Genomic DNA, 23,606 nt, shown 5'->3' with positions numbered 1-23,606 from the left:
AGGGAGGACTTACACGAGATGCTCATGAATGACAAAATTTAGTGCTCTCAGCCTGGTGAGGCCTCAGGGGCAGAGATGGCCGAACAGAGCAGTCCTAGCCTGAGCTCGATCCGTGTTGGCAGCTGTTATGATCAGTATCACCACTGTGGGTTATCAGGCAGTTTTAAGACTTGGTAATATGAATTCATGAATAATGTTAAAAGATTAGACAACTCAGATCCGGTTTACATCGTTCTCAAGATTTCCTATGAGAAATGGATATATTTTTCCCCATCTTAAATCTGAGTTGAGTCTCTAAAAAATTCTGTATTCCTCCATCTTTTTGATTTAATTCTCCATTTCTTGAAAAAAAAAGTCTTTAAATGGAGTTACTGGTGTGTGAACTGAGGGTCACATGCATGCTGAGCACATACTCTCTCAAGTGAGGTATAATCTCCCCCGTGATTTTTTTTAAACTTTTCTTTCTTAGTATTCAGAGGTTGGAGGCCTCTAATTCTTTTTCTGGAGACATGTCCATGAACCTGTAAATCAATAATTAGTGGACAAAATTTGGTTTATTAAAAAATTCTATAAAACATTCTGCAATCCATTCAAAAGGTAATGCTCATTGACAAAAAATGTTTCTCCTTTATGGTGATTTCTAATTTTTTGTCTGCCTTAACTTATTAAAAGTAATTCTCATCATCATAATGACAAAGCTTGCTCTGAGTGGACACCTCCCTAAGGCTAAAATGCTTTCCTCATGTTTTACCTCATAGCAGGTTTTTAAGGGTAGGTATCAGTGTCTCCTTTTTTGCAGCTGAGGGATTGAGAGATGGGGCAACTTGTCCAAAATCTCACGCAGCTGGCGCTGGCAGGCTCAGGGCTGGAACCCAGGCTGCACAGGATGCTTTCTCAATGGCTCCTCTGATCAGCCACGTGTTGAGTGGTTTCCCGAACTCCTGTGAGTCCATAAATGAACGATTTTAGCGATCTCAGTTTGATGAAGCCTTCAAAGGAGAGACACCAGTGAGAATGTGAGACAGAGTGGCATAAATTGAAATTGTACATTTTCACAAATGTTGCATTCTCAGGCAATGACTTAAAAAGTTTATATTTTTCATTTTAGTGCTCTGTAAACACTAAAAACAAAACAATAAAAATGATTATAGTGCAAAATAGGAGTGGGCTTTGAAAGTCCAACCATTGCTAATGATGTTGCTTGTTTTTCTCTAGTGGTGCTTATTGACAGAAAAATTTACAAAGACTGAATTTGTTCTATGAAGTCTTAGTATGGAGGAAGGTTTTGTCAGTGAATATTGTAAGTAAAATCTTTACTCATTTCTTTCCTGATGATGAATATGTAAGTTGTTTTCATGCCTTAAGTACATTTCCTCATTTGTGAAATTTGAGTGATGCCGTTTACCTTGTTTGACTGTGAGATGTAGACGTCTTGTATACAAAGCACCCAAGAGCTGCTTAGTAAAAATATGCTGTCACAAGGACAGATAGTTTAGAAGGATCAACTCTGAATACTAAAGAGGGTGGCTTGTTTCTGATGCATATTCAATATTCATATATGTGAATATATGAATATGGCTTCAAGTAACAAGGATTCAGGGTTTTGTGTGTGTGTGTGTGTGTGTGTGTGTGCATTATGAAGGTTTAATGAAATCTGTATCATTCTAGTGAGACAGGGACTAGTTAAATCACCTTAAGCAGACAGCCTTGAAGATTATTTACACAGAATGTGTGTTGTTACAACTCAGAATTCATGTTGCCGTGTAACCAGCCACTCAGACATTTAAATTCGTAGAAATCTGACCAGAACTATTAAGTTTAGAAAAATCCACATTGATCATTTTAAGGGAATAAGCTTCTTTCTTTTGTGATTAAAGAAATTTTGATTTATTTTTCTGCATGCTTAATAGGTTTTAAAATATCAAAACATTGATTTGACATGTCACTTTTTTTAATAGAATAAAGCTCATGCTGTTTTAATGTGCAAATAAATGTTTTTGTATTTCAATACACTTGTATGAATTCCTGGCTCTTTGAGAAGTATTTTGAAAGATACTTAGATTACCTATTGTTGGAAAAATACAGACGTGACTTTTATGAATAGATGCCTAGTACAGATCTGTTGGTTTTTGCTACAGTGCATGACATGAGGCCTAGGAGAGAGAGCTTTGCTGCTGATTGCCGGAAGGACAGATCCCAGATCTCAGTCTCCCCTCCTGTAAAATGAAGTGGCTGGACTGGATTCTTTAATCTTCTAAGATGAGTTTCCATGAGCCTGTGTCTTTTGTTTATATTCAAGAGTATTAGCAATGTCAGATTAAATACTGAATACCCCTCCCTTCCCCGAAGCAAACTGCAGTATGTGCTACATAAGCTTTTAGTTATCTGATTCTTGTTTCTGATTCAACAGGCAATTTTTGTGTTGCATCTTTCCCGGCAACCTGGAAGGTCTTTTTAGCCATAGGAGGCGCTGTTGCACCTTCATACAGTCTTAATTTTCCTGTTTGTAAAAGAAGGCTTAACAAATATTTTTTTGCTTTGATTCCTTTGCTTAGTGCTTCAGAATAGCACAAGGTCCATTATGTCTGTCTACCTGGAAAAAATTATTCAGCTTATATCTTAGTTTTATTCTGTCATCTCGCTGTGAACATTTCAGACTTGCTGTGCAAACAATGGCAAAATCGGTCTTTTATTCCAGTGTTAGCAACCAGTGAGCCGGGATTTTATAAAGCAGCTAGAAGCGGCCTCTGGAGCACCTTAAAGCTGAAAAGTGTACTGAGTTCCCTGAGTATTGACCCAGCCACTGTGTGTCATTTGGTGGGAGGTGATTTTGTACATATAAGAAGGGGTGTAGTGATTTGACTTGGGTTTGTGTGCACGCCCTGCCACTCAGCCACGTGAGCCTGAGTCAGTTTGTTCTGAGTTTCTCCCTCGTCTGTGAGATGGGGATGCTCGTATATGCTTTGCAGAATTGTGAGAATTAGAAATTATGTAAATTGTTTAGCACAGTGGGAATGTCAAAGGGCTCATAAAGTTTAGCTCCTGTTTTGTATGAAGCCATCATTTTAAAGTTTTTGGCAATTACTAAGAAACAGGAAAATAAGAAAAGCTGGTTTTATGATGAAAGATATTTGAGGAGGTTCCATAGTTCCTATACCCATAATTTAGCATCAGCAGAGTCAGGACCGTTACACAGTCGCCCTGAACCAATGTTAAGCCACAGAATTTTTTGTTACTTCCTATATATTGGGGCTTAAGGGGACCCAATACCTATACACATGTTTTCTCCAGCAGCCAACTGAGAGATGACACAGAAGAACAGACAGGCGATAAATGTCTACTTTATTACTGATGAAGCCACGTTCTCCATGAAATTCAGGGTTGTGGGAAAATGCGTGTCATGATACTGTGTCCCAGGATTAGAGACTCAAGCAGTCCCAGTTAGCTCTGGGCCACAGTGAGCCTTCCCTTAAGATGATCTGCCCCATCCTGCACAGGGCTGCCCTGCCATGGAGCTGAGCATCCCGGGTGCTTCCCAAGGGTGGCCAACACTGGAGGGAAAGGAAAGGTTTCATATGCCCTGCTTGTCTCTCCGGACTCACACCTCAATCTGTTATTGTGACGAGTGCTAGCCGTTGGCCAGTGGTCAGGGGTGTGAAGGGAGAAGCACTCTCCATGGACCAGAGGAGTGTGGAGGAGGCATCCCTTCCCTCAGTTTAAACAGGTGGTGGGATGCAAGAGAAGGGTGCTCCCCAAGAGTTTATAAGAGGGGAAATAAGGATTTCCTTTGGGACTCAGACTAGCCATGAAACACAGAAGATGATTAGTAGGGAGACTTGTAAATCACTTTCTTATTAAATTCACATTTGTTGAGCACCAAAAATGTGCTACATTCTTTTCTGAGCGTTTTACAGAAATGAATCCTTCAATCTTCACAACAAGTGAGTAAGGGAGATTTGATTGTTATCCCAGGTTTACAATGTGGAAATTGAGGCACGGAGAGAGTAAGTAAGTTGGCCAAGGTCACAGGGCTAGTAAGTGGCAGAGCTGGTATTTAAACCCTGGCTGTCTGGTTTCCAGGCTCCCAGGGATGGGCTTTGGGTGTTTAGAGGTATCTGCATCCCTGGATCTCTGTACCTCTGTGCATCACTTAGCCCAGAAAGGACAGGGAAAGGAGAGTTACACAGGCGCTCACAGTCGTGTCTCAGCCACTGTCCACGGACAGTGCACCGTGATTGGCGTTAAATGTCTTCTGGGCAGCAGATCTGTTCGTATAACAGAAATTTAGTCCATTGAGTTAATCTAGAAACCCTTCCTGCTCTGCTTCTGTCCATGGTTGCCATGTGACTGCCTGCCCGTGATTGGGCCGTTGAGGAGAATCTGTACTCATGGTTGAACTCTGATATTTCAGTCTGGTTCGTAGTTTCACATCTCCTGTTACATTAATAAATTCAATTTCTGGTTTTCTTGCATCAGTCTCTCATGAGTTTGGTTAATGTGACATCAGTCCATGGGAGCCCAGGGTTGCTGACGGTATATTTTCTGAGCACGTTGTGGCACTTCTACCCGTGCGGACCTGGGTGGAAGATTTCCGCCTTCCGCACTGAATTCCCCGAACAGCAGGGTCTTCTCCCACCCCCGGATGTGAGGCTGGGAGCTCTCACAGTAGGCCAGAGGCCAAGTCCACCAATCAGAAAATGATGAAGTACTTGGAAGTGGGTTTAATAGAAAAAAGGGCTTCCAGGTAGTCCGATGGGCTGTTCGAGTCCATTTGGTGAAAAGCTATCCACTGTTTCTGGTTGAGCTGCTTCTTTGCTGTTGAAAAGTCTGGATTACATGGAGGGATTTTAAAAAGCAGAAAGGTGTGATTTCATGTGGTACATCCACACCGGTGAGAAGTGATGGATGACCGCCTGTGTGAGGCATAGACAGAGTCTTACAAACTTCATAAAACAGCTTTAAAAGCTCTGCCATCTGAGTGCACTTCATATGGGGTCCAATTCCTGACTGGGCATGCTGAGAGGGCAAATAATTGATAATGGCTGAAAGGACACGGAGGCATCAAAAAGGTCTCAGTCATGTTCCCTGTTTAAAGGATGTGGCACAATGTAATATATTTGAGCTGGTTCTTCACTGAACAGTTTTGAGTGTTTTCTGGGACTCCCCAGTGCACCAAGGTTCCGTGCAGCTGGGTGTCCCCTCAGTGCAGCTCTGTCAGCGCTCATCCTGGGCTGACGTGGTGTCACGGGGAGCAGGACGGTCAGTGTCCCCGGCTCCTCCGAGCTCCGTTTCTTGATCCGCAATGCTGGGTTTCTCTTCAGTGTCTACTTAGTAGGGTTGCTGAGAATCACACGTGATGGTTGTCAGGGGTGATTTGTGGTTGTCTCTGTGATTGCCATATAGTGAATATTTGATAGAAACTTTTGTTTTTTATTAAAATTATGGCTCCTAGATTGCAGTGGTTTTTAGTCTGCATTTACTCTTTTTGTAAATTTACTTTTATTTTTAAATAAGCACTTATTTTTATTTATTTTTATGAAGGTACTGGGGACTGAAGCCAGAACATTGTGCATGCTAAACAGCTGTTCTACAACTGAGTAATACAGACCCTCCTTGTCTGAACTTAAAAATAAATATTTCAATACACAAAATAGCTCTTAAACACCATCATGGGTCCTATTTTCTGTATAGACAATTGAATACATATGCTATTTCAATAAGAATAAATGTTTTTGGGACATAATTTCTGAATCTGTTTACATGTTTAAAAACGATCATAGGTAGTGATAAACACGAGTCTTGGATCCACTACTTAGGGTCTGTTTTGCCATCATGGGAAATTATATTCTACAGAGAAGGCTAATTGGGTCTCGTTGATATTTGGATGATTTAGCAGATGATGATGACTTTCAAAAGCTGACAGTTTTGTATTTTAAACTAAGTACAAAGTTATCTTCTATAAATTGGAAGTCCTCAGCTTGTGAACTGTCCAGTAATTCAGTGTGTACATGTCTGTGTCTCTGTGAACGTGTGTGTGTGATTTCAGGAAGGTAGAAATAAGTCCCATATAGCCTTCTGATACCTTTCTTTTCCAGTTCATGGTGTAGGCATATATTTATACAAATAAATTGATACTCTTTTGTCATTTGGCATATTGTTGGGAATAAAAGGTTCTCATACTTGTTTCAGAAGGGTTGGGGAGAATGAGCTTAGAAAATAGGAGGAGATAGAGGCAGGAAGGTTCTTTACTCTTTGTGCAGGATGAGAAACAGTAGCTTTTCTTTTTCCTACTAAAGCAAACTGGCACTGAATTGTAACATACTATTACTCAGAATTGCTTTTCTGATCAGATACGAATGCCTCAGATTTTTCAAGGCAACATGAATGATGAAATGTGTTTTAGCAGTTATCTTTAAATGTAGTTTTATTTTTTAAGTAAAAGGCTATAGCCTGTTCTTTCTTCCAGCGTTACAAGAAGTTCCCATTGATCCAGGTTCATGATAATTGTGCTTAGTTTCTTCGGGTTTTTGTTTTATTTTTAAGTGCTTGTTTCATTGTGGTGTGAATGAATGTTTAAAATTTCTGGATTTTGATGTTTAGAACATGCTGATTTATCAGAACTGTTAAAAACCTGATTGTTGTTTGGTCCTCGTTTGGTGGGGCAACCTATTGATTTCTGTTGTCTGTTAAAGAGGGAAATTCTTCCTCTAGCCTGTAGATCATTAAGTGAATGGTTTGCAGTGTGCCTTTAAAATTCTTTGAATGCATTGAGCATGTTTGTCCAGTGAATTTTGAATTGACTCATAGTAATCACTTTGCTTTGATTCTGTGACTTTTGCTCCTCTCCACATGAATTTGAATTCTCTGTTGCATTTTGTATACGTGTTCTTAACAGGGGAAGAAATTTTGCATTTTTTACATAGGTGGGTTTTCCTATCCCCTCTGAATGCCTTCTGTAATTGATACAGTGAAAATCTGTTATTGCAGTGCTTAATTATTTCATAAACTATTTTTTGGCTTAATCAGAAACAATGACAAAGAATGATAATAAAAAACATGAAAACCTTCCTTCCTTTGAAGAATAGAAATGAGGTGGTCAGGCTCACGCGTGCTTTGTACCTGACACACTTACTTTCATGTCATTGTGTATCATGATTCGGAGATGGAGTTACTTCAGGTTTGTAGATTTTTGTTTTAACATTTGTGTTGAATTCATTCTCTAGGCTGATGTTTCCTGTTGCGTTTGTGGAAAGTGTAGATGAAGGGAAACAGATGCTATGTTTTGTATTCAGGAGGCCTGAGTTGCTGAAGAGAAAAGAGTAGAGGGTGGGCTGAGGAACAGAGTGACACTCCCTCACCTCCAGGCTGAAATTGATGAACAATGAAATCAATTAGGTGTATCAGTATTTATTTGACCAATAGAAGTCAGAGGGCCCAGACTGTCTAGTTATGCGCAATGGAAAGTACTGAATTCACCTGCAGAATTAGGTGATTTACCAAGTAGAAGCAGCTTAGAGCAATCAGAAAAATCAGTCCTATGATGAGATATAAAAAGAATATAATATCTATTATTTCTGAAACTTTTCTATGTTAAGTTGTGTAGAGCTAAAATTAAGTTCCAAACACCAGGAGTTAAGAGTCTGGGTGGTTCTGTGGGATCGTTATTCAGGGATGTGTCTAGACCCTGCTGGAATGGCCGAAGCTGGCAGGAAAAGACCCAGAGCCAGGATTTGTCATCCTAGGCTGTCCTCCATAATGTTTCCATGTGGTAGCCCATGATTGGGTTAACAAATTTAACAGACACCAGACGCATGTCAACTTTAAGAAGAAAAAGTGTGCTTAGTAACTGCTTTCAAGCAAGCACCTGTGCATCCTCACTCCTGTCTCCTTGCCATAAAAAGCAGAGACAATGCCTTGCTTGCATATTTGAGGTTTTAGATAGCACTCTGTTCATTGCACAGCAATGACCCAGGCCCTCAGCTATAAATGCTGGGCGTGCATGCTGTTAGATAGTCTATAATCCCCAAAACACGGACCTGGCTGGAATGGTGGTCTGCTTTGTAATGAATATCTAAAGAATTTATCTTGTTCCCCTCTCCCCATGACTCCCCTAAAGGTAAACTAAGCCTTTTTACTCATTGTGGATTCTACAATCTCTGTCTCATCCTGTCTTTCCCCAAGTTCCTGTTTACTATCACACAACTGTTAAAGACTATTTTCTTTGATTATACACAATAAATATGGGAGCATTTGAGAGGCTCTTGGAGTTGGCTCCCTACTCCCTCTTGCTTTCTTTCCTTTTTCCACAGTCTTGAGTCATTCATTCCATGTCGGTAAGACTTCTGCCAGCCAGAACCCACAGTTCCAGGTGAGAAGGATGCAGACTTTATCTCTCTTACCCGAGGGAGAGAGAGAAGAGAATTGAGATTTGCTCCCCCGTGGTCCTTTCCTGCCCCAGGGCCACTCCAGTTCACCTGCAGCCTTCTGGCCTCTGCTCTCAGGGCCTCTGTCCCAAGACTGACATCAGCCTTTTTTTCCCTTGTCAATATTTCCTATGCCTTTCAGAAGTTGGTCTCTTCTCTGCAATTCCACCCTGGCAGATGTGATGGTGGTCAGCGTGCTGGTGGGCAGTCATTTGGGGACTCCCAGGAGCCATTCTGATTCTCCTGAGTCTCTCATTCGGGGTTACAAAACTGTCGAGAACCGGAGGAAGCCCATTCACGTGAGGTCAACAGAGCATTACATCACTTTCATTTTATTTTTGAATTTTCAGTGGAGAAATTATTTGTAGCAAACTCTTCCAGATTTTCGGCCGCCTGCTTTCCTCACCACTATTTCCTTGTTGGCTCTGGTGCTTGTTTAAAGAACCAGGTTTCTTCTCTGGTCATTTCTAGCAGCTGGACTTGCCTAATCCTTGATCTGCATTTGAAGCAGAATGCTTCTTCGTGATGTCAAACTGATTTTCCTTGTCATGACTTAATATTTTGTGTACACTCAGCAACTGTTTCAAGTGAAATGCTCTTGTCCAATTTCGGTTAACTCACATTTGCTGAACTCCTGCTTTCATGCTGAGGGCAGTTTCTTCTTCCTGTAATAAAATTTAGCAATTTGCATTTACTATGGGAAGGTACTGGCCCGAGGTGCTATTGTTCTTAACAGTTTTAATAACAATTCACCCATTAAAATGTACAGTGGTTTTTACTCTATGCCCAGAGTTGTGCATCCCATTCAATCTTAGAACATTTTCATCCCCCCAACAGGAAGCCCCTTACGCATAAGCAGACATTCCCATCCTCCCCATCCTCCCACAGCCCCAGGGAGCCACTTTTCTCTCTCTGTGGGTTTGCCTCTGCTGGAAATTTCATGGAAATCGAGTTACTTCATGTAAGTGGAACCATCTATTGTGACTGACTTCTTTCACACTGAGTAACGTTTTCAGTATTTGTCCACGTTGTGGCCTGGGTCAGTACTCTATGCTTTGCTATTGCTGAATAATATTCCTCTGTATGGCTGGGCCCCTCTGTTTACCCATTCATCACGTGATAGACATTTGTGTTGTTTCTGCTTTTTGGCTGCGATGAGTAATGGCACCGTGAATATTCCTGTAGGAGTTTTTATGTGAACATTTGTTTTCAGTTCTCTTACGTGTGTGCCCAGGAAGCAAAATTGCCTGGTTATTCAGAAACCAAATGTTCAACTCTCTAAGGACCTGCCAGGCGTTTTTCCAAAATGGCCAGACTGTGTTACATCCTCACCAGCAACGGCTGCGACCTCTGAATCTTCTGTGTCCTCATTAGTGCTTGTTACACTTTTTTTGATTATAACCTATTGTAGTGAGTGTGAAGCGGTTTCTCCTAGTGGTTTTGACTTGATTTCCATTACAGCTAATGATATTGAATATCGTTTCATTGTGCTTATTGGCCATTTGTATATTTTCCTTGAAAAATTTTTTCAGATCCTCTATTCATTTTTTAATTGAGTTGCCTTTTTATTGTTGAGTTGTAGGAAGTTCTTTTTTTTTTTTTTTTTTGGTAGATACAAATTCCTTATCAGATAAATGATTTGAAAAAATTTTCTTCTGTGTGTTGTTTTTTCACTTTCTGGATGGTGTCCTTTGAAGCAAAGTTTTAAAATTTGATGAACTCCAATTTATCTCTGTTTTCTTTTTCCTTTTTTGGGGGGGTAATATTTAATATCTGAGGTATTTTATTTAAACTTTTACATATAAAATAACTTAATTATTAGGACCGTTCTAGGAGACGGGTGCTGTTTTTGTCCCCAGTCTATGGATAGGAGACTGGGATGCAGAAAATTTCACTGACTTGTCAGTGTCAAAGCTACCCAGTGCTGTGGGAGTTCAGACCCTCATGTTTGTCCCCAGCATCTGTGCTCTTCACCACCATGCTCCACTCCTTCCTGGAATCATTAATGAAAATGTCTTTACTTTTTTGATTTCTTGTTAGTTTTTGTTTTTCTCATTGGGGCCTCATCTCCTCATTTTTCTTAAAGAGATCAGTGTAGGTTTATTTTAGGTCTCATGTAGGCAGAAGCATTGCTATCAGTTAACTTCTTTATTACTCTCTCCCCAGTGACGGCTGTTGCTAATTGACCTAATGAAGTCTTGCTTTAGTCTTTCCTTCTCATGACACTAACAACAGAGTCATGACTTACAGAATGCTCAAAGAAAAAAGTACTTGATTGATTTTATTTTGCTACCCAATCAAACCAATCAAATAAAAACCCCAGAGTTGACACAGACGGTAAGCCCTCCAGAATAGGGTCACTGTCTTCCTTGTGTTTCATTTGTTTGGTCACAGTGTCTGGATAGTGCCTTGCTGTCCAGCAGTATTGTTAGGATACGGTGCTTGTGAATCATTGTAAGGACAGAATTTTGACAACAGACTGTGCTGTTCATTTCACGAGGGAAAAGTTAATATAGAAATATTGCTCAGGTCTATTTTAAAATTAAGCTTGGAATTTTGAGAAGAGTTCAAGAAACCATACAAAGATCTTTTTCACTAATTTTAGATCTATCTTAGACACATTATGGTTACATAGCAGAGTAACTTATCAAGTAGATTTGACAAGAGTTGTGTATTATTGATTTTTTGTTTTAGTTGAAATATTCTACCTGGGATAAAATATTCAGTGCCCATAAATGAACAAATATGTTTGTATTTCTATGCAACATGGGAGCAGACTTCATATGTTTCTATATAATATCTATGACTGTGTGTTTTAATCTGTCTGTCAATGTTTTTATAGTTTTTCAGCAATGTTGTAACTTTAGAATTATTCTAAGAAAATCACCCCAGATTCTAGTGCAGTTTGTACTGTCTATCCTGTCTTATGCATGGGATTCCACTGTCCCCTCAGGGAGGAATTTCCTCTTCTATTGAGTTAGTATCAGAGTTAAAGGAACTGTGATTTCTAGGCCTTTGCTCTCCATGTGTTTGCTGTTGGCTGTCAATCGCGATTTTCCCTTTCTTGAGTTTTCATTGTTCAATTAGAATTTTTGAAAATAACTATTAATATGTTGCATCGGTCTCCCTAGAAACTTGATGTGTTTGTGCTTTTCAGTTTTCAATTTATGAAAAATGTAAATACACTCTTGTTTTTAAGTAGTTCTTTTTCACTAGATATTTGTTTACCTCTTTATAGTTAAAATATTTTTTCCCAATTAATGAATCGGTGTGCATGTTTTAAAAGATACCTTACTTTTTATTTTTCTTATTGTAACAGTTATATTCATTGTAGAGAATTTAGAAAATACAGATAAACACAGTAATAACTTCACAATGGCCTCTAATCTCACCTAGAGATACAGTTGTAAGGTTTGAAATTGAGAATTACAAGTCCTCTCATATTTTTCTTCATTTTCAAGTACGTTTTGGTTACTGAGACCCTCGAATTCCCATATGAATTGTAGCAGCAGCTAGTCAGTTTCTGCAGAGGAGCCCGCAGGGATTGTGATCGAGACCACGTTGAATATACGGATCGTTCTGGGGAGCACTGCCATTCCAAGAGCGCTGTCTTCTGATCCAGGAATGTGCGTGGTTTGTCTGTCCAGGTATTTAGGTCTTCTTTAACTTTTTTTGACAATGCTTTGAGTTTACAGAGTTATTTTACTTTTTTTTTTTTTTTTTTGCCTTTATACTGAGGACATGTGTGCCAGGTACCGGGATCAGAAATGTATTTGAGCCCCGCCACTTGCTGCCACCATGGTCGCTGCGCTCTTGCTTCACCCGCTCTACAATCTTGCACAGAATAGGACCTCAGTAACTCTCTCACTCTTGAATGATTATATGCTTCTTGGATGATGCTTGAGAAACCGTGTGATTTTTTTTTTCCCAGCCTTTCCCCACTTCTTTACTATGCCCTTTCTCTTCCGTTCCTCCAGCCTGGGTTTCAGTCTACCTGTGGCATTGAGTTTTCTTGTCTGTAGACACTTCCTTTCACTGGTTCACGATAATTTTACATGTGGGCTCTGGAAACTTGCTAAATGTCAAGAAAGAGCCAAACCATTGCATGCTAGTATTTTTAGAGTGTATTATTGTTTTATCAATTGAAATTAAATCAGGCTGACCCCCTGAGCCCTCCCGTGAGCTGTTTTCGCCTTCCTACAGGTGATACTGCTCTGGTTGCTGAATGTGCCCTTTCCCCAGACTTGGTTTTGGAGTTAAGTCACCATCAGTGGAGCCCTCTCTTTAAAAGATGAAGAAAACATTTGCTCCTTCTCCCTGGTTGGGGACTTGGATGAGATGAGGTAACAGATAAAGAATGGAGCCCCACCTCATTCTAACACCCGCTCGTTCCGTTCCTTTCTCCACGGAAAAAGAGTACAATTCAACACTATAAAGATTGATTGTGAGCAAATGAGATAGACAGGACAATCGATCATTTATTAAATATCCTTTCATGCCAGAAACAAATGTATCATACACACAAAAAGCACACAATGCACGGTAGTACCGTGATTACAAACGTGGGTCCGAGTTCGAGTCCTGCTCTGGAGTGACCAGTCCTGTGAGATGGAGAACTGGTAGGTCGGCTTAGCCTCTCCCGGGCTTGTTTTCTGTCCTGCAGAGATGGGGCTCGCTAGGCGTCCCTCCCCGGTAGAGGTGCTGTAGGGTGTAAATGATGCGCGTGGGCAGCCCGAGCACAGCTGCTCGTTCCTCGTAAGTGCAGGAGAGCATAGCTTTTGCGGTGATGGCTTTGTAACAGACCCGTGTAGACTCTCAGTGCTCCAAAGGGATGCCTTGTGGTTTGGAGATGGGATTCTCACTTCTGTAAATATCCAAGGATTGTGTAATTGGGCCCTGCTGATTTGAATCTATTCTTTAGAAAGTACATATTGTAGATATATTTTTCAAGCATGCATGCTTTTTTCTTTTATTATTTATAGTTCTACCCTCTCTCTTGGTGTGACTTTTCATGGAATCCAGGAAAAAGTCCTAAGCCACCTGCCTCTTCACACTTCTCCGTGGCGGTTTTCTTCCCTGACTAGAGGAGGGTTCTGCATAGGAAATTTTCTTTGTTCCCCTTTTCTTGGAGTCTCTCTGTCTGTCTGCCCACCTCTCACCTGTCCATCTGTCCATTTCTCTACCCACTCATTCTTCTGACTTGTTCCAAAAAGCATTTCAGGCAGCTTACAGGAGAACAGATACCAAATAAACAGGTGAGAAAATGGGGCCAATTTCAGACAGTGAGGCTAGGAGGCGAGCCTGTGTGAGGGTGGCATACATGAGAGACACACGTCTGCCCTGTGACTTATAAGATCGACAGCAACAGTGTGCCTGAGGCTCCCAGCAGACACAGGGAAACAGGGTTTGTGGGAGATGCTCACTGGCTGTGAAATCAATAAGTGGCTGAGGAGAAGTCCAGCCTTTCCAGCTACTAAGGCTTAGGAGAATATTTTGAGTGTTTCAGCATCAGAGTATTTCATCTTTTCTTTTGTCAGAGTTCTACATATAGTTGGTTACATTCTGTACCTGGAAATTTCTCCAAAACTTCTTCCCACGTGAGTCCCATGACTCGGGAATGGGGTGGTTCTGCTCATTGAATGGGGTTGGCCAGAAACCAAAATTGACAGCTTCAAAGGAGCCTGTGATTTGTCAGTTATGTTTTGTCAGTACTGTAGATTTCAAAAAATGCTTTCACAGTATCTCTCCATCTGAGGCGGCAGCGTGCTCTCTTACCAGCATCAGGAGCTCAGGGCCACGGGATGGTGGGGGCTGACTACACTGCCGTCAAGACAGCTGAGCTAGTCACTGCAGGTGTGGTTCTTTTACGTAAGGCATTTCATGTTCTTTACTTGAATATTTCACCAGGGAGTTAATTAACTGAGTCAATTAACATTTAATAAATATGATGCTTTGTTGAAAAGACAGTTATAGACAGAATATAAGCTCTGAAGCCTTTAAAAACGGTTTCATTACTGAAATTTCAGTAGGGGAGATACACAGTTTATCTTATTTATGCCTCTCTTTTAAAGTAACAAAGAAACAAGACAGAAAAGGCAGAGGATGGTTTCAGTTCTTCCTTTCTGCTTGCAGGTGCCCTCACCTCCAGTAGCATCCATGCAGACACCAGAACTGACACTGGCCGTGCTCAGAACTGCCTCAGCCCTGAAGACACAACTGACAAATAGAAGGGGGCCACGCCCTGTTACAGCAGGTGCTCTCACTTTGTGGATCCTTATGTAACTGCGTGGTGTTAATCAGGATCGCCCGTTCTACATTGTGTGGCACTGCTGCGGTGTCTCCTAGTTACTTGTTTCTGTAAGTATTGATGTATTATTCCACACTGTGTGGTACTACACATCTAAAAATGCTTTTTTCAGATGAAAATTAATGTGCATTTAATATAATAAGTCTGAAAAAAAGGGCAAAAGAGTCTATCATGGTCCCGCTACTCAGAGATAATAATTAACAATTTAACATTTATTTTCTGTTCTTTTCGTCAGTGTGTATCATCTCTGTCATAAAAACCAGTGAGCACTCTCTGTCCCTGTTTACTGTTCGGAGACCTCCATTTTCCATTCGGCTTATTACATGTTTTTCTACAATATTCTATCTCCCCTGGCATGATTTTTAAAGACCAGTGTAGCATTCTGTCTTATGGAGGCATCGTCCATTTTACTTTGGACTTAAATAAACTTTTAAGTTCCAAGTATACTTAACTGAAATACTGAAAAGAGAACTGTGGTGGTACAGGAAAGCCCCTAACTCACTTCCAATTATTTCCTGAGAGTAAAAGGTGTTGAAAATTTGGTATATATATTTCATGACCTTTATGCCTATGAGATACATATATATACACATATGAGAAATCAATGTATAGGTGTGTGTATATATGCTTTATTTAAAAATGAGACCATACTATATGTTTTTCTGCAGCTCGCTTTATTCACTCAGGGGAATATCATGGACGTCCGCCCAATCCAGACTCACCCGGTCCTTTCAGATAGATTGGAGGGGTCTCCTGATGTGTGGGTGTCGTCTCTTGTCCACGGACACATTTGGTGGGAGAGTGCTGTGGACAAGGCCCTGGACCACGGTGAAACGCCGGCTCCCTCAGCGCCCGCAGCTCGCCTTGATTTACCGCATCATTGTCTTGATGTTGGACAGTTAAGTTTTCTCCATTTTCCACTGTCAGAAAGAATGTTTGAGTTGCATCCTTTTTGTACAGACATTCCTGTGATCTTGTATGTGTATTCCTTTAGTTAAGGCTTCTGGAAATTTAGTCCCTGGATGTGACATTTACATTCATCACAGACTCCTTTCAAGAGACTAGAAATTCCTTCTCCATTGGGGAATGAAAAAATGCACAATTACTTATGTAACCAATTCTCTATCGCTGGATATGATTTCACTTCAGTTTTTCTTCCCACCTTTGTAAACAGTGCTGTCTAAATGCCCTGATGGGTATATCTTTTTGGACTGATTTTTTTTTCTTAAAGGAAACGATTCCTAGAAGTGGAGTTGAGTCAGTGTGTATGTACGTTTTTCAGAGCTTACAAATCCATTGATATGTCATCCTCTGAAAAAGTCGCTCATGATTTGTTCTCCCACAGATGGACACTAGCTAGAATATCTTAAAAATATTTGCCAATATGATAAGCAAAAGTGCTTTTTCATTGTTTTTGTTTGCATTTGATTACCAGTGAAGTTTTGAGCATTTTTCACTCATTAGCCATTTGACTTTTTTAAAATGAATGATTCCTTTTGTCCTTTGCCCACATTTAAGTGAGGGAGCTTCTTGTTGCTTTGTGACAGCTTTTTGTATGTTATGAAAATTAACTTCGTGAATTCATCAACATGTATCACAGAGCTTTTTCTTGTCATTTCTTTCCTTTCATTTTGTTCAGGAAGTTTTTTGATTTTTGTTGTGGCTCAAACTATTCTTAAGATAGTAAATGTCTTCCTTATGGGTTTTATCTTTGACATTATTCTTAGAAATACTCTCTTATAATGGAATAAATCTCTTCTGTAGGTTTTTTTAATCTCTAAGATGCAGATTATAATAGTACATGTTATAGTGAGGAGAATTTGAGTTAATTAGAGCAAAGAGTTGTATTTGCTGTTACTAGTACTTTTTAATATTTACATCACTATCTGCAATTTATCTTGTGGTCATTATGACAGGAATAGAATTTATTCTTTCCAGGTGATTCTCTGTCCCAGGACAATTATCGAATTCATACTTTTCTCTTTGATTTGAAATCCCACCTGTACAAAATACTTACATACACTAGAGTCTCTTTTTGAGCTCATGGTTCCCTTCTGTCAATCTCCTTTCCTTACTCCAGCACCATATCTTACATATTGTAAAAATTTATTTAATAACTGGCAGTCTGATTTTTTCGATTCTTTTCTTCCATCCCAAATTTTCTTGTCAAGTATTATGACTTTATTATTCCTGAAGAATTCCAAAATATTTTGTTCAAGTTAAAAAAAATCAGATTGGAATTTTCATGGGATTTTTTAGTAAGTTTTGAATTATTCTTAGGAGAACTTACATCTTTACAAAACTGCTTTTCTCCATGCAATATGTTTATGTCTCTACATTCATACCTCTTACTTTAACCCTCAGTACAGTCCTGAAGTTTCTCCGTTTAGAATATGGGCATTATTTTTGAATTTATTCCAGATTATTGTTTATGTTTTTGTTAATTTTGTAAGTGAGAATTTTTTGCTATTATATTTTTAAATGCTTAAAACTGACATTTAGAAAGGAAGATTCGGTTTGTCAATACTCACTTTGTAAATTGTCATTTAAAATTGTAAGTATTAAGTACTTGTTCCAGAATCCTTTCTTTTCTGTTTTTAAAAATTTGTTTCCAAGATTCTCAAAATGTTCATAGCTAAGTAGTATAGGTGGGGAGACAGATGGAGAGAGGTAGTGTGGCTCACGTACAAACTGTGAGCACTTTCATGGCTGCCTTTAGGCTGGAGAAGCCGCAGAAGAGCCCAGGTTAGACCGGGGGTGGCTTTGTATGCACTTGAAAGCCAGCTTTCCTGCCTGTATGGTGAAGCCTGGTGGGCGTGGCAGGTAGGTGATCAAGATCCAATGAAGGTCATTGGCTGCACAGAGTGCTGTGTTTGTGAGAACTGGAGACCTCTGTCATGGGAAATGCTTGGTGCCAGGAACACTGCAGGGGAACTGGGGAGCCTGTGTGTTAAGGATTTTCCAGTCCTGGGAGTGGGAAGATGAGACTCTGCATTCAGATCTGAGTTTGAATTCATCCTCTTTAGTTTACTTGTCCTCTGACTTTTGTCAACTTATACATCCTCTTTGAACCCCTGTTTTCTTGTCTCTCAAAACAGGAGAATTACAGCCTGCTGCTAGACTGTTTGATCAGTGTAAATGATTTGTGTCTATAAGATGCCACGTACAGTCACAATCTCAGTGAGAAATGGGCTGTCGCCTCTTCTTCTGCAACTCAGTGCTCGATAAGACATCGGGGGAAAGCCAGTCCCTAATTTGTATGTGATGCAATGAGGAACAAATTTAACGTCTTGCCTTTCCCTAGCAGTATTCTTACTTCTTTGCTTCATTTACCTTTTTCCTCCTTTACTCTCCCCTTTCACCTCCTCCACCAAAAGAGACTGAGTCTGTCTCAGAACACTAGATTCAAGTTACTTTAAATGTTGGCTCATCCCCATGAAATTACAGTGAAATTAAAAAAAATCTGTACACGTCCCAGACATGATTATATTTGATTTACACACACACACACACACACACACACACACACACACACAATCAGGCTTCCTCCCATTTGCTGAGGGAGAAGGACCGCTTTTTCTGAGTTTTCATTCACTGAGCGTGAGAGCAAAGTCTCTTAAGCAGAAATTCGCCTGGCTTCTTGCATGGTTTTTTAAATTGGATTTCTGCTTTGTGTCCACAGAAATATTCTCCTATTAGAAGAGGGGAAGTGGAGACATAGATATTCTGCTGAGATATTGTTGTCATCATATTTGAGTTGGAAAGGACTTACGACAGCATAGAGTCGTAACATTTTATGGGTGAGAATCCATGATAGTGTAACTTGGACAAGAACGCGGGTCTTCTGTCTTCGTGTCCACGTGGATGAAGAGGCAACTGGGTGGGGGATGGCAGGGATCCTTGCTTGAGTTCCGGGGTCTTGCTAGTTTCCATTGTTCAGCTGCCTTTAGTTTATGTCCATGTGGCCTCTCATGGGAAGGTCACTCTATCCTGATAGATTGAGTTTCTAATCAGCAAAAAGGTCTGGACCCACTCATGGTTCCCAGAGATTTTCGGCTGACCTGCTGACACTTTATATACATGAGACCTAAGAAACTGCTGGATATAAAATCCTTATTGTTATCGTTTGCCCTCGAGTTCCACAGGAATGGGGTGCTGTCTCAGGCTGTCTAAGGCCAGCTCTGAACAAAGATAGGGTGATAGGCTGTGCAGCTGGACACTCCCAAGTCGAATGGGATTTCCACCTTAGTTTTTAGAATCAGGCAGATTAGTTCAAATCTTGCCTTTACCAGTTATTATCTTTGTGACCTTGAGGAAGAAACTTTACTTTTTTGGGGACAAATTTTCTTTATCTGTAAATAAGTTCAGTATTTATTTTAGGGTTTTTGTTTTTGAATTGAATGAGCTAATTCCCTCATTTATTCCTAAAATACTGATCACATGGTTCTATGCTGGTGACTTAGTGGTTGATTACTAAGCGACTCAGCAGTGAGAATGTGGGTGAGGATCCCTGGATAATAGAGCTTATATTCCAGGATATGCTTGTAAAAGACTGGATTGCAGTGGATTTTTAGTAAATGTCCATTCCTTTCCTAATCCCCATTGATTGTGTATATATCTTTACACTAATATATGAACAATTTTTTATTGCAATTTAAGTCTTTTTGTAGTATTTAAACTATGTAGGTATAACAAAAATACGTGAAATAAAATGATTTGACTTTTATTTTCTTTTCAATAAGCAAAACAAAATAAAATAGAAAAGAAAAGAAGAAGTTTTGAAGGAGTAGAAATAATTTTATTTCCGTGGAATCAACTCCCTATGTTAGGTTTTTCGGTTGTGTTCTTAAATAGCATATAAAATTGACAGGTTTTGACTTCAGTGTTGATAGCTGGGTGAGTATAGTTTCTTTTTGTGGTTGTCTTTGATGAATTATTTGCACTAGATCATAAATAATGTGCATGTTACATATTGGAAACGAGGAATCAGTGGAGACATACTACCACCAATGCAGTCATTTTGTTACCGAGTCCAAACTCATTCTGTTCACCAAATGACAGGCCAATAAACTGGGAGATGAGGTGTTGGAGCAAGAAATAGTGACTTTATTTGCAAAGCTGGCAGACCCAGAAGATGGCAGACTGATGTCCTGGAGAACCATCTTCCCCAAGTCAGAATTGTGTCTGCTTTTATACTAAAAAGGGGCGGGGCTGCGGTTGGTTGTTGGAAACTTCTTGTTGTATGAATTGCTTGTCCTTTGAATCCGCTGTTCTTGCAGCTGTCCATGTGGATCAAATCATGTTGCACCTGTAAAACTTCCAAAAATAAAACAAAGTTATTCTCCATTTTGCAACTTGCCATCTCTACATAAGTGCAGATTAGCTAGCATCCTTCAAGATCACGGCCAGGAGAAGAGGCTGTCCTGGATATTTCAGTATAAAGGCAACTTTCTTTTACAAATGGTGCAGAGATAACAAGGCTGAGCCTAGAAAACAGGGCACAGGGTTAAAGCCAAAGGAAGAGACCTAACATGGGGTCAAAATTGTTCTTTTCTATTACAATTCCCTTTTCTGCTTCATAGATAATTTTAGTAAGAAACATGAGCAATTTTGTATTTTTGCTTCTTAATAACCGATAAGTGGGCCAGCTATATTTTTGTGAGCAGAGATGCTGTGCGGGCATAGGGGTCACAGCGAACTCTTGTTGGGGGTGGCCGACCCTGGAACATGTCTGATACCCCGTGAGTGTTGGTGAGGGTCCCCCTAGCCAGCGGCTCTCTTCAGGAGCCAGCATATGGGCATTGATATCTGGAGACCTCATTTTCTGCAGCAGGAAATTTTTTAGATACTGCGATTGAAAAATCACTCCAGCTGGGGATAATTAGGGAAAAAAGGAAAAGGAAAAGGGTTTGGAGTAGAGTAGAAGAGAAGGACATAAGATCACGGAGCCTGAGTGCTTGGCAGCGGGGCTTCGGGGGAGAGGGGAGCAGACGTGGGGAGGGGCCTGGCCCCGGAACCAGCTCCTGCACCTGTCCCCGTGCCCAAGCCACATAGCATTTAATTGGGCCACCTCTCTGGGCTGGATGTCACCCTGTGCAGAACCTTGAGAATCGAAGGTAAGGGGTGGGCAGCACTCACCGAGGGGGTCACTGTGGATTTCTGTCAAGTCCACAGTGCCTTTTCTGGTCATGTGTCTTCACTTGTCCTTTATCTCAGGATCTGAGGAGGAGGAGAAAGGAACTCAGGTAGAGATCCAGGAAGATATCCGACTGTGTTAAGAGAGGACAGACACAGTGACACGGGGAGCGTAGACACGTGCAGCAAAGTAAAATTACTTCACAACTATTGCTTCAGAGCTGCAGGTGTGAGATAGCCTAAGCCTGTCTCAGAGTGCAGGGGACAAGCAGAAAGGAATTTCAAAATTTCCACAGAAAATTGAAATTCTGTTAAATAGCCTGCTACTGTTGCTTGTATCACTTGAATGAATGCAGGCATATTTCTGTGGGCATTTATAGGTTCACTCAACCCCACCAGCCCCTCTTGCCCCCATCGGGGATGGGATTTCTCAAGCACAGTGCCCCTCCTGCTTGGGTGGGCCACGCTGCGGGTCCTCGCCTGGGGCCGGGCTGCTGCATGGCACTGAGTCCCCGAGGCGCGGCCTGGGAGACACGACAGGAATATCTCTGCTCTCGACTGAGGGCCTCCTTTTCCCCCTGCAGTGTAAGAATGCCGGTGACTGAGTTAGAAGCATGCTCCCAAGCTGTCCGTGTCCTTGCCATTCAGAAGCGGACCCTGGAAGCTTCCGAATTTCTCCAGAATGCATTCTACATTCACCTTCGGCAGGTGAGTGTATGTCTTTACACAAGTGGAGGAATTACTGCCGTTTTCCTGGAACTTACTCACCACTAGTCCATCTGATTTTTCTGTGCTAGGATTCAGTATGGCCTGCTAAAATATCTGGAGTCAGATCTTGAAACACTGATGAAGAGGATCATTTATTTTATTTCTATATATGATAGCATTTTGCTTTCAAAATTCAGAATTTTTGGTTCTTTCAGGAATTTTTGGGGGGTTGGCGAAACAACTTTGCTCTTACCATCTTTGAGACCTGTTGCTTTGTGCCTCTCACCTGTCTTCTGTCACTTGTGAGGCGATTCCATTTGTGACCCTGTCCGGGTTGTTCATGTTATAAAACATATAGTCTGTTAAAGTACAGTCCCTTTTACTCCGAAGACATTCCACAAATACTACTAAAATCTGGGTGTGGTTTTAAGAAGACAGAATCATTAGAACATGTACTTGCAGGTTGCTAGTGCAAAATCCCCAAATCAATAGTCTAGCTCAACATCTAAAATCTTTCTAATCTACCTTGGATTTGTATGGATAATTGAAGCAGTTTGCTAAGAACTCAAGACCAGGGTTAGAATACAGGCTGGTGTAGCTCAGCAGGTCCTCCTGAGCCAGCGCTGTGCCAGAGGGCGGGACTGAGGGGAAGAGGGCGGGGCCTTGGGGAAAGGGGAGGGCCAAGAAGGAGGGGGGTCCTGCCGTTCCTGAGCTCAAAGTTTCATGGCAAACACCTTCACCAGGTGAAAAACTTGGAGTTTCTTCTAAGAAAAGTAGGTTTGAAAAGAGTCATAAAAGCACGGGAGTGACAATATCCCATTTGTGTCTAGTATGGGAGAGCGGCTGTGGGGCCACTTGGGAGACTCGTGAGTCCAGGTGGGCAGTGTTGGTGGCTTCCACCTGAGCAGTGGGACAGTCAGTGGGACAGTCACTGGGAAAAAATGAACAGACTTTAGGCATGTTTAGATGGTAAAAAGGAAAGGATGAATGATGTCTGTGAAGGTAGGATGGAGTAAGGCCCAGGTTTCTGGGTGGATTAATGAGGTAAGAGATGGTCCTGCTGTGCTCTGAGGAGGGAAAGCTGCAGAGGGAGCTCTGGGTGAAAACTGATGAGTTCAGCTGTGGGTAAAGTGAAAGGCTGTTCGATGTGTGGTCTGGGAGCTCAGGTGAGAGCCAGTAGCGAGTAGCGGGAGGGGAGAGAGACGGTCAAATCATTTTGTGAGCATACAAATAATTATGATTAATGATACACTTACACCTCTACATTCTGGATTTAAAACCCATTAACGTTTTGCTATATTGACTGCAGAGGTTCCTAATATTTTTCTAACAGAAATAAAATAAATAGAAACAAAATAGTGGAGTTAATGAACATCATAGAGTTGATGTGTGTCCTTGTATGTATTTTGATACCTCATCTGTTTATAACCATAATCTATAAAAAGTTAACTAGTTTAGCATAAGAGTTAAACAGAGGGACGTGACACACAGTGTTGGGGTTTGAAGCTGATCTTCTCAGGCAAATTATGACGCCTCTCTGTGTGTTAGTTCCATCTTCTGTGACTGCCCCCGGGCCCCTCATCACAGCTGATTTCCTAGACTAGATGTTGGGAGGGAGGCTGCTGAAGGGAGTAAGAAATGGCAACTGCTAGGGACACTGAAGAGAGACACAAAAAGTGATTAAAGCCGATAAACTCAGTACAAACAAATACTCTCAAAAGAGAAAGAATCCCGCAGTGTTTTGAGCCACTTAGCGTAAGGGAAACAAAACCACGTGGACCCAAACTCTTGAGCATGTGAATATTGTGGGTGGGAGGGTGTCATCAGAAAAGGGTTGAGAAAAGGCCTTTTGGTTTCCCTTGACGTTTCCAGTAAGGATGGGGAGCAGAAGAGAAAACCCCCTGCTTCACAGTGGAAGCTGCTGTTTTGTGCAAAACTGACCAAAGGTTGGAGACCAGTCATCAGCGGTGCTGGCAAATGAAGAGACTTTGGGATTGGGTGGGGCACTTGCTGCGACTTCCAGGTGACCTGCT

At 41.0% G+C, this 23,606-nt stretch overlaps 1 long non-coding RNA gene across 1 annotated transcript in view; it reads left to right on the top strand.

The window, feature by feature from the left end:
* Positions 1 to 23,606, top strand: part of LOC135319327 (uncharacterized) — a 175,260-nt gene that overhangs the window by 14,968 nt on the left and 136,686 nt on the right. Inside the window, exons 3-7 of the long non-coding RNA XR_010377838.1 lie at positions 11,885 to 12,070; positions 12,627 to 12,766; positions 13,961 to 14,020; positions 14,556 to 14,780; positions 15,399 to 21,573. This is a non-coding gene — a long non-coding RNA (uncharacterized LOC135319327). The remainder of the gene's footprint in view (positions 1 to 11,884; positions 12,071 to 12,626; positions 12,767 to 13,960; positions 14,021 to 14,555; positions 14,781 to 15,398; positions 21,574 to 23,606) is intronic.

Source organism: Camelus dromedarius, chromosome 25, assembly GCF_036321535.1.
Source record: "Camelus dromedarius isolate mCamDro1 chromosome 25, mCamDro1.pat, whole genome shotgun sequence".
NCBI lineage: Eukaryota > Metazoa > Chordata > Mammalia > Artiodactyla > Camelidae > Camelus > Camelus dromedarius.
The sequence above is the reverse complement of the archived record's forward strand: the minus strand, read 5'-3'. Positions and strand labels throughout refer to the sequence as shown.